Here is a 10,486-nt window from a genome sequence, read left to right as displayed (position 1 = left end):
AGGAAAGCTATTGGAAGACTACCTCACCTGAAAGGGGCAAGGGCAGTAGGGGAGTGGTCAGTGTGGGGAGGTCCTTGGTTGATTTTGCTGCGATGGCAGTCAGGCGAGGGATCCCTGCATTGGAGCTTCCTATAAACTGTAGCGGGTTTTCTAAAGCTAGTGGAACTTTGTAAAGGCCTCATAGTGTTACCCTGCCTCACCTCCTTGGTAGAGGTGTATGGGGCCCGTACAACCCCGTGGCAAATGAGTAACATGACTTGTGGGTAAAGATGCGCAACCTCTGCAGAGTGTAAAACTGGTATACTAGCCATGCTCACGGTCATGAGCAGCTCAGACCCTCACATGATTAATTTATGGAACTTAAATTCAATTTGTCATATGCATTGCATCGCATGTGATGTTGTTACTTCTATTCTACTACTTAACTAGGTTGGTATTTACTTATACTTAGTAATTGCTAATAAAATTTTGACCAACTTTAAAAGCAATGCTCAGCTTCAACCATCTCCATTGGTAAGCCTTACACTTCATGAGCTCCCATCTTTGGCGAGTTCATGCATATTATTCCCCACAACTTGTTGAGCAATGAACGTATGTGAGCTCACTCTTGCTGTCTCACACCCCCCCACAGGTCAAGAACAGGTACCACAGGATGAGGCGCATGGAGGATGCTGTGATGAGTTCGTGAGTGGCCTAGGTCGTCGTCTCCCAGTCAACTTTGGGTTGCTGGACCGTTGTCTCCTTATATGAAATTATTTATTTATTTTGTATAGAACTCCTGTTATGTAGTAAAGATGTGACATTCGATCCTGTGCCATGATTCATCATATGTGTGAGACTTGGTCCCAGCACACCTGGTGATTATGTTTGCGCCCGGGTCTTGGTGCCCCTGAAATCCGGGTGTGACAACTTGCTAGGAAACTCACTTGCTCCATCCATATATGGTCATATCTATGGATAAAGAAGGCAGTAGTACTATTGATGTTTGGTGACGTTGATAAGAACCTACAAAATGGAACTCACTTGAAATGTTCATATATATTCCGAGTTGTTATTTTATTTTTCAGAATACCAAGAATGTCGATGACCAACTCAAGTACTTGGTGTACTGTATGGAGAATGCGATTCTAAATCTGCCACATGGTCAGGATCAGATGGTTTGGCACATTGATTTTGCTGGTTTCAACTTAGGTAACTTGTGAATTAAGGTGACTAAGACGACGACAAAGGTCCTATAAGTCCATTATCTTGAAAGATTGGGTGTGGCAATGTCATGTGGGGCCTCGCGTACAGCAGGCGCCGACGGGCTTGGGACGTCTGTCACGCCGTGGAGCTTGCGGAGCGCATGAAGGAACAAGCCACAGATACTGACTAAATTAGAAAGGATAAAGATTGGTTTCCCTTTTATTAGCTTCCCTTGTTATCTCATTAATCTTAGGAGTGATTGGTTATTAGCTTCCCTTGATATCTCCTTAATCTTAGGAGTGATTGGTTAGCCGGTGGGCTATTCATATCTATACCGAGACAATGAGAAGGACAAGCAAAGATTGATTCCATCTAATCCCTACCTCTCTCTCTCTCAAGCCGTCGGCTAGGGGGTACACCCCAACCAGCAAAGACCGGCGAGGGGGCATAACCCCGCCAGCTACCACGGGTCGAGACTACGAACTTCGTAGTCGAGGTCTGGCATCCTTGGGCACGTACGCCCTTGACAGACAATTCTCTGGAAGGTATGACTTAACAATCTTGGGTGTGACAATTCTTTACAATACTTCAAAGTTATTTGAGCCTTTCTGGAAGGTATGTCTTTATAATCTTTGAGCTTCTTACTTATTTTATCAAATATGTAGTCTGACATGTTCCATGAATACATCATGTCCTGGTCAATTTCATTCACCTTCCTACACGTAAAACACCGATGTAACATTTTTAGTTTCCATGTTCGTATTGAAGTAAAGCATATTTATTTATGTATTTATTCTGTGTGTTCGACTGAGCTTGCTACTGTCTTATTGTTTATCTAGAATCATAAATGTATTTATTTGTAGTGCATCTATGTATATTAATAGTTGGCACATTCATTTATATCTTTTATAGGGCTAATCATTGAGATATCTCTTCCTCTTGACCCTGGTAAATTTTTTTGTTTGTTCTATGATGAGAAATCGCAACATCATATCTTTTTTTATTTTGGGGGCTTCACTTTTTTAAAATAAAATGTAAATATTTGGCCCCCGTGCGGCGTGATCGCATCCAGGACGGCTGGCTCCGCCTATAACTACGTGGACAACATCTCGCCCGACATCATCTCCCAGCTCCTCGTATTCTCCAATAAGTTCTGCTATGAGGGCCTGAAGCCAACCTACGACAACCGGGTCGTAGCCATGGTGCGGGGTCTCGACGACGCATGATTCCTCATCGACATTAGCCTCTAGGAGGCCTCCCACCTCCTCGTCGCCTCGTACCTCTAGGCGCTCCTATGGGAGACTCCGAAGTCGCTCACCCACCTAGACATCACATGTGTTGTTATAGGAGTATCTTAAATTGCATAGTGTTTAAAATTGATCGCGTGTGTTGTTATAGGAGTATCTTAAATTGCATAGTGTTTAAAATTGATTTGGTGGTCAGTATGTTACAGTATAGTCAGTTTTTTTGCGTATGTTGTTGGTATTGATTTTATTGGATGTGAATTCATTCATCCTTTCATAGTATATTTGAATTCATGATAGTATCTATATATGTACACTGCTTAAAGATACTATCTACATATCCATATCTATTATAATTTTGTATAAATACTTTTTGATAGTTTTTTTAATTTGTATGGCAGAGCAGGGACACATACATATATCTTTTAATGTATGTAAATCTTTTTAACCTCTAAAAGATGCTAACAAGAAGGTATAACGATAATTAATGTTTCTATACATCTCAATATATCTTATCATTATATGTTAACTCTGTAGCAACGCACGGGCATACACCTATAAGAGAAAAAGAGCACAACCAACTGTAGATAGAGTTTATAAGTTCAGTCCATTATCTAATGTTCATAATAAAAGTAAATTACATCACAACATCTAATTCAAATCAACAAAAGAAACATCTAAATAGCAAAAGCTTCATCTTTGTGTTCTTTTAAGTATATGAAAATATGGAACGAAGTGTGGTTTCAATGAATATATATATATATATATATCTACTAACTATTAAGGGCTCACCGTAGACTGCCCCCGCTTCCACCCGACGTCCGGATTCCGCGCCGCTGCAAACCGCCCGCCCACCCACCCGACCCCCGGATTCCGCGCCGCCACAAACCGCCGGCCAACCCCGCTGGCCCGACCTCCGGATTCCTAGCCGCGGCGCGATTCGCGGCAGGATTTGGATGGGGGCGACAGAATCCATTCGTCGCGGCTACCAACAATCCCGGGCCCCCCCCCCCCCCCCGCCGCAATCCCGTCCGTCGCGCCGTCACCACCGCGTGCTCCGAGCTCAATCCCCCGCGCGCGGAAGCCTCGAGCTCAATCCCCCGCGCGGCGCCCGGAGCTCAATGTTTTTTGTTTTGTTTTGTTGGTAGCCGCGGCGCCCCTAGCATATGAGGCAAAGAAGTACAGAGGGAGGAGGCGGGCAACAGATACGCGGCGTGACAGACACCCAGGAGGGAGGGTGCTGTTTATCCATGCTGCTCCGGCTGAAGATCGTCGTCGGCGTCCACTCGGTGGTGCTCCCGGTTCCTGTTCCAGGCGGCTTTGGCCATGGCGCCTACTATGCGGTAGTAGAGCCCTGCTGGCACCGCAGCCGGAGGCCACTGCTAGCGGCGGCGGGTGGCCTCGTCGCGAGGCGGCCAAGGAGCACCACGGTGGTGATGGCGCTGAAGGAGGAGGCGGAGGGCAGCCGCGAGAGACACTTTCGCCAAGGTCCCCATAGGCCATAGGTTGCCCTGCGGGTTTTACAAAACAAGAAGAAAAAAATCACCTGCTCGACGACGGGTTTCTGTACCAATCTCAGCCTGTGCGTCCTTCTCTTTCCTTCTCTCTCTGCGATTGCTTGCTTGCTTTTACGGATATTCTAAGCCTAATTTTCTGTTTTCGAATTGAAGTTTCCGTGAATTATAGATGGGAAACGACAGCGATGGATTTTCTTTGTAGCCTGTCTGGGATGCCTTTCCTATATCCTATAATTAGAAGTGATTTCTTTCTTTGCCATGACATCAATGTTTTCTTGTGGACTTAATTCAAAGCCCAGCAGCATCTGTGGGTCTATACATTGGCAATGATTTCATTTACAAAATGTCGACTTTATCTAGAGTATCACATCTATTAGATAGAATGGTCTTCAAGAGCACAGTGAATCGGACCCAATAAGGTGGTGGGAAATATCTTTGCCTTGTTGAAGGGATGATAAGCCTTGCAGCAACTCGCGTGTTAACAAAACATTTAGCCTACAATTATATGATCAACTCCAAAATATACTTTTATTTTGTGAGGTAGAAGCCATTGGAGTAAATGTCCAACTTTGTGAATTTGCTTAGGAAATCAAAACAGTGTCCTTAGTATTCCTATATTCCGCTAGCTGGTTATGCTTTACTACGATACAATCAGCTGGTGCAGACCCATTCATTAGTATGCTACTGTTCCTGAATTTTAACTCTTAATAATTTTGATAGTATATTATTGTTCCTGAGTTTTATCTCTTAATTTTGCCCATAAAGTTTATTGTTCTTCTTTAACTAGCTGCTAAATTAGCAATACTAATGAGTGTTCTTCTTTAGTCATGTACTCACGTTTCTCCTCCTTTCAGTTTCTCCAATTTCTTCTATGGTGATGAATCAAAATAGCAGCAAGGAATGTTGATCGGTGATATGTAATTGGCACTGACAGCAAAACGCGCATGGCATAGGGTATGCAAAAAATGTTTTAGATTCAGATGCATAGATTATATAAACGGGTGCAAGTGACAACCCATTGGGAGGTAAAGAGTTCGTGCCATATAGAATTAGTAGGTCTATAAATTTCTATGTGCAATTTTTCCTTTATATATTATTGCCTTTATGGAATTTATTTCACCACCTTTACATTCTCGAACTGTTTGTTTGTCAGTTTGTAGCTAAAATGAGAATACTCATTTATAAAGTATGCCAGTTTGTAAATCTATTAGATTACTATTGAATACCGTAACCCTAAACTAGATGATTTTTCTCCTATGATTTATCACCTATAAAGTTAGTAATGGACTAACAGTTTCCTATAGATCATGAAGTTTTTTTTGTCATTTTCATATATATGTTTTAGTCGCCTGTTACAAAAACGTTTGCTTCTGCGGGACGTGCAAAGCGAGTCTCTTCGAGTTGCTCTAACTACTAAAACCATGACTACTTATTTTTATCCCATTGCAGAATATTTGTGAAATTGTTTTGTTTACTCGGGTCAGATTTAGTCTGCACGAGAAATGTAGTTGTTGCTTGCTTCAGCCGTTACATATGGTTATGCATAGCTTAGCTGCTTCTTGTTTCATTTTTGTTTTTTTATGCCTGTTCTTCCATGTCAATATGCATCTTTTTTATAAAGCAAGAATGCATCTCAATGCATGTGTTGTGTTGTGCTGGTTAGCATTTCCTTTACAGATAAAAATGATCAGAAGGTTAAGCTGGACAAGTGACCAATGTAGATTGCAGATATAATCTTACATATTTATATTCTCTGACAACTTAGTTAGCTTAATTACCAACCTGAAGCTATCTGATGAAGGAACTACACAAAACCACATATTTTCATGCATTCTGTAAAACTAAATTGAAACTCTCAATGCGTTTATGCTTTTAAGAGCGTGTATGTAAGTCTACTGGATTCAGTTCCATTTTTGTTAGTTTATTTCTTTGTGATTGATAGTTGAAAGATTGTATTTCTTGCCTTGTTAACTTAGCCGAAGTAATTAACTATTACTCTTTTACATATTGGAATAGTGCCCTTGGCCATTTGCATAACAAAGAAGAGGCTCCTAGCCAATTGAAAATAGTTGGTGTTCAAGCAATAGGGGGGATTTTTGCTGGTGATGTGACCTCTTGTTACAACTCCCATAGATACAATCAAGACTAGGTTGTAGGTACTGTGTGACATTCTGTTTGTTGATTAGTCTTGTAATTTGATTTGTGAGGCTTACCCTTATACTGATATTTCCTCCAATGGTGGGGTATTGATGAGGTAAACTGGAATGTTGTCTATATTAAACAATATATACTTCTATGTTTATAGTTGTTTCTTTTCTGCTGAAAAAACCAGAACCAGTTTGTCAAACCCGAATTGCAGGTTGTGGTGTCCACCAAGAGTCCAAAATTAGATAGACAAAGTGCGTGGGAAGTTATGGCTGACAGTACCTCTTATTTCATCAAGGAAGAGACTGGTCCCGAGAAAATGCTTACATGTGAAACTCGGATTAGACTGTTTAATATGTATTCTATAGGCTGACGATAAGTATGAGTTTGCGGACTTTTCAGTTTGTGTCTTTCCCCATATACAGATGGTAGGAAAAATCAAGAACTATTGAGGTAGGGTCTTGACAACTTCTTGCTTATCCTCTTGATCATACCAGTTCTTTTGATCTATGAATTTGTACCACCTTTTCATTTATTTCACTGATGTAACCTCCCTCTTGATTGGCAGGTTGAAGTGGCTGAAGAGCCAAAAGGTGAAGAGGCAAAGGGTTGATGAAGCTTCACTTAAGAGGTTGTTAGCAAATCATGGGATTTCTTGTTGAAGTATGGGCTCTTGTTAAATTGCAATGGTAATTCCATACTTAAATTTTAATGATAATTCCATACCCTTCAATCAGTTTGATATTGAATTTTCTTTTCCTTGTGCCAGTAAGTTCATGCAAAAAATGGACTCAAAGATCCTATAAAGAAAGGCACTTGATCTTTGTATCTTACATGAGTTTGTTTATAAATAAAGTTGTATCTAAAGTCTAAACTTCGATGATCTATGAAAGACCATTCTTGGTTTTTGTTTTTAAATAAAGTCTACTTATATGATATATATAAATCGTAGCAACGCACGAACATCTAACTATATATCTTAAAAGTTATGAGACTATTACAAAGTTCTAGAGGCCAATTAATTTTGATTTACAACACAACACATGACCATACATATGTTATTATTGTACTTTTTCCGTTGCAACGCACGGGCACTTATCTAGTATATATATATATCTTGCCTCTTTATAAGCCATTTTGTGTCTCCCTTGAGTTGGTTGCGCCCGTACCCGCCCACACCCCATGACCTCGGCCTTATCTCGGCCTAGGGCGGATCAAGCCGACATTAAAATATTTTGATCCATGTCGTGTGTGGCTCGTGCTTTTTTCTACTTCGGGCCAACCCATTAAGCACAACCCAAATATACATCTATAAATATGCCAACACATGCACAATAAAAAATCATGGTTCTTGGAGGCTCAAGGTAGTTAGCTGATCCTCTATATATATGCAAAGAGAGAGGCTACACATTTACTCCCAAACCCTGGAAACATAGATAGAGACTTAGGCAACCATTTTTAGTACACACAACATTACTAATGTTATCGACAACAAATACTATGTAATCAAACCTTATATGCAAACGAACATTCTAGTCCGTTAGATCATGATTCAACTGTAAATATAACTATGATTTGTTAGGGTTTCTTTATAAATCTACATAACCCGGTGGTGGAAGGATTTATTGTTAAACGTGATACACAGTTGGATCATGATCTAATGGATTAGAACATTCGTTTGCACGTTTACACATAAGGACTAGATGTATAGTAGTTTTTTATTGTTACCAATGTTATCTTCGGACACTGTCTTATTTTGAGCGGGCCAAAATTATAAAATACCCGAAATCCAAAATTTTGACCCAAAATTCAATTTCTGGGTCCGAAAATCAATTTCTAGCCCAAAATTCGCATTAGAGCCCAAAATTCAAAGCAAATTTAATAAAAAATAAAATAAATAAATTTGACAAAAAGAAAACTTAATATTTCTATTAAGTTACCAGAGTTATGCAATTACCACCTCGTTAAAAATCCTTTTGTTACAAGGAAAAAGAGTATAAACAGCTCCATATAGTGTTCATAAGTTCAGTTCATGGTCTAATGTTCATAACAAAGTAAAATTACATTACATACTCTAATTCAAAGCTGCAAAAAAACATCTAACTAGAATCATCTCTAGTTTTGTGTTCTTTATCCAGCACATGAAACTGTGGAATTAAGTGCGGTTTTAATGGATATATGAGCATTTTCGTGTCTCTATATGGGTTATTTCGTGTATGTCTTAAATGGGTCGTGTTCGTGGCCGCCCGTGGCCCAAACCTGGGCTAACACTAAAATATTTCGGATCATGTCGTGTCTGGATTGTACTTTTTTCGTGCTTTAGATCAGTTCAACATGCTCATCCCAACTGTACACCTATAAACAATGATCTGAAACCAGATTTTAGTGTTCCTATTGAAGACTACTGCACGACATTGGATGAGCATGCTCCTTCAGTTCGGCGTGGAAGGACCCGCTCCTTTGTTTCACGTCAATACGCATATTGGTGTACATTCGGCCTCGCTCGATCCAAGTTTGAAAAATTCGACACGTTTAAATTTTGGTTCAGCACAGTTCGTAATTATTATGGGTCGTGCCGAATCGGCCATGGACTTAGTCCTTGGTCTATAGCCCGGCATGTGGATGCTTAAACATACCAAACTTATTTTGGGAGGACCAAAATAACAAGATGTTTAAAATTCAATTTCTGGCCTGGAAATCACATAAAGCCCAAAATCAAAACAAAATCAATACAAAATAATTAAAGATAAGGCAACAAATTTGACCAAAAGAAAACTTAATGTTTCTATTAAGTTGCTGGAGTTGTGCAATGACTGCATCATTAAAAAAACCTTCTGTCAATAAGAGAAAAGGAGCACAACCAGCTCTAGATAGAGTTTATACGTTCAGTCAATAAGAGAAAAAGAGCACAACAAAAGTAAAATTACATCACAACATCTAATTCAAATCTACAAAAGAAACATCTAACTAGCAAAAACTTTAGCTTTGCGTTATTTTAAGTGTATATAAATATGGAACTGAAAGTTGCCTAGAGGGGGGTGAATAGGCAAGTTAAATTTTTTTCAACAAAAACTAGAAGCAAACTGGGTAAAACTGAATTGATCTCGAAATTCACCCAGTTAACTTTGAAAATGAGATGTTCTAAATGATCCACAGGGTTCAAAGTAATAGATCTGAGAAGGGCACTTCTTAAAATCCACACACTAAAAAGATATAAACAAATCTTTCACGGAATGGTGAGAGAACGAAGAACATGTATAAGCACAATGAACAAGAACACAAGAGACACAAGATTTATCCCGAGGTTCAATCACACCACCAAGGTGCCCTACTTTCTCGTTGATGCGCCCACAAAGAGCCGGGTCTCTTTCAACCATAATCCTCCCTTTGCCGACCACAAAGGTCAAGCTCACACACTAATCTTTGCTCAAACGAGCGGATAATACAAACTTTCTTGTGGTCTTCCACAATATTTGGAGACTCACAAGAGACACCTAGTCGTCTAGGAGCTAGAAGCTCCAAGAGTAATGAATCCACAAAGAACTCGATGTAGTACCAAAGCTCGAATGAAGAAGAGCAAGAGAGATTTGGAGATGAAGCACAAAAACCGCAGCTTTCAAACTCACTCAAAGATATCTCTCCAAAGATTTGAAATGGGAGAGGCAAGAGATGTGTGAGAGAGAGTGGAAGGTGTTCTTCAAGTTAGAAATGGAGTTTGGGTCGTGCTCTTGTGTGGGGAGAGAGGTAGGAGTGAGTATATATAGGTAGGGCTTCAAAACTAGCCGTTGGACTGATTTTGGCTGTGGAGGACCGGTTGAACCGCCCCTAGGACCGGTTCAACCGCCTGGGGCAGGCTGACAGTCAGTCTCCCAGTCAGACTGGCAGACTGCAGGTCATACTGCAAAAATAGGTCCTGACACCGGTTGAACCGCCCCTAGGTCGGTTAAACCGCCTGGGAGTCAGACTGGAAGTCAGTCTGCCAGTCAGGAGGTCAGACCGTTAGGTGACCCTGACACCGGTTGAACCTCCCCTCGGACCGGTTCAACCGGTTTTGACCAGTGAGGTCCAGAAAAAAAACCCCCGCTGAACTTTCCATGGACCCTGGTTGAACCTCTCTGGACACCGGTTGAACCTGCCCTGGACCCTGGTTGAACTTGAAGTTCAACTGGAGTTGAGAAAGTTCAACTCAGCTGAAGTTCAGCTCAGCTGCAGTTGAAGAAGCTCAACTCAGCTGAAGTTCAGCTCAACTGAAAAGCTCAGCTGCAGTTGAAGAAGTGAAAGGGAATTAGGCTTACACCTTTTTCCTAATTGATTTTGGTGGTTGAATTGCCCAACACAAATAATTGGACTAACTAGTTTGCTCTAGTCTATAAGTTTTATAGGTGCCAAAGGTTC

At 40.6% G+C, this 10,486-nt stretch overlaps 1 non-coding gene across 1 annotated transcript; it reads left to right on the top strand.

The window, feature by feature from the left end:
- Positions 1–4,387: 4,387 nt before the first annotated feature.
- On the top strand, positions 4,388–4,461 carry LOC111590729 (small nucleolar RNA Z155). Its single transcript, XR_004855770.1, has one exon. It is a non-coding gene; the product is annotated as a small nucleolar RNA Z155 (small nucleolar RNA).
- The last annotated feature ends 6,025 nt before the right edge of the window (positions 4,462–10,486 follow it).

This window comes from Zea mays, chromosome 1 (assembly GCF_902167145.1).
Source record: "Zea mays cultivar B73 chromosome 1, Zm-B73-REFERENCE-NAM-5.0, whole genome shotgun sequence".
NCBI lineage: Eukaryota > Viridiplantae > Streptophyta > Magnoliopsida > Poales > Poaceae > Zea > Zea mays.
The sequence above is the reverse complement of the archived record's forward strand: the minus strand, read 5'-3'. Positions and strand labels throughout refer to the sequence as shown.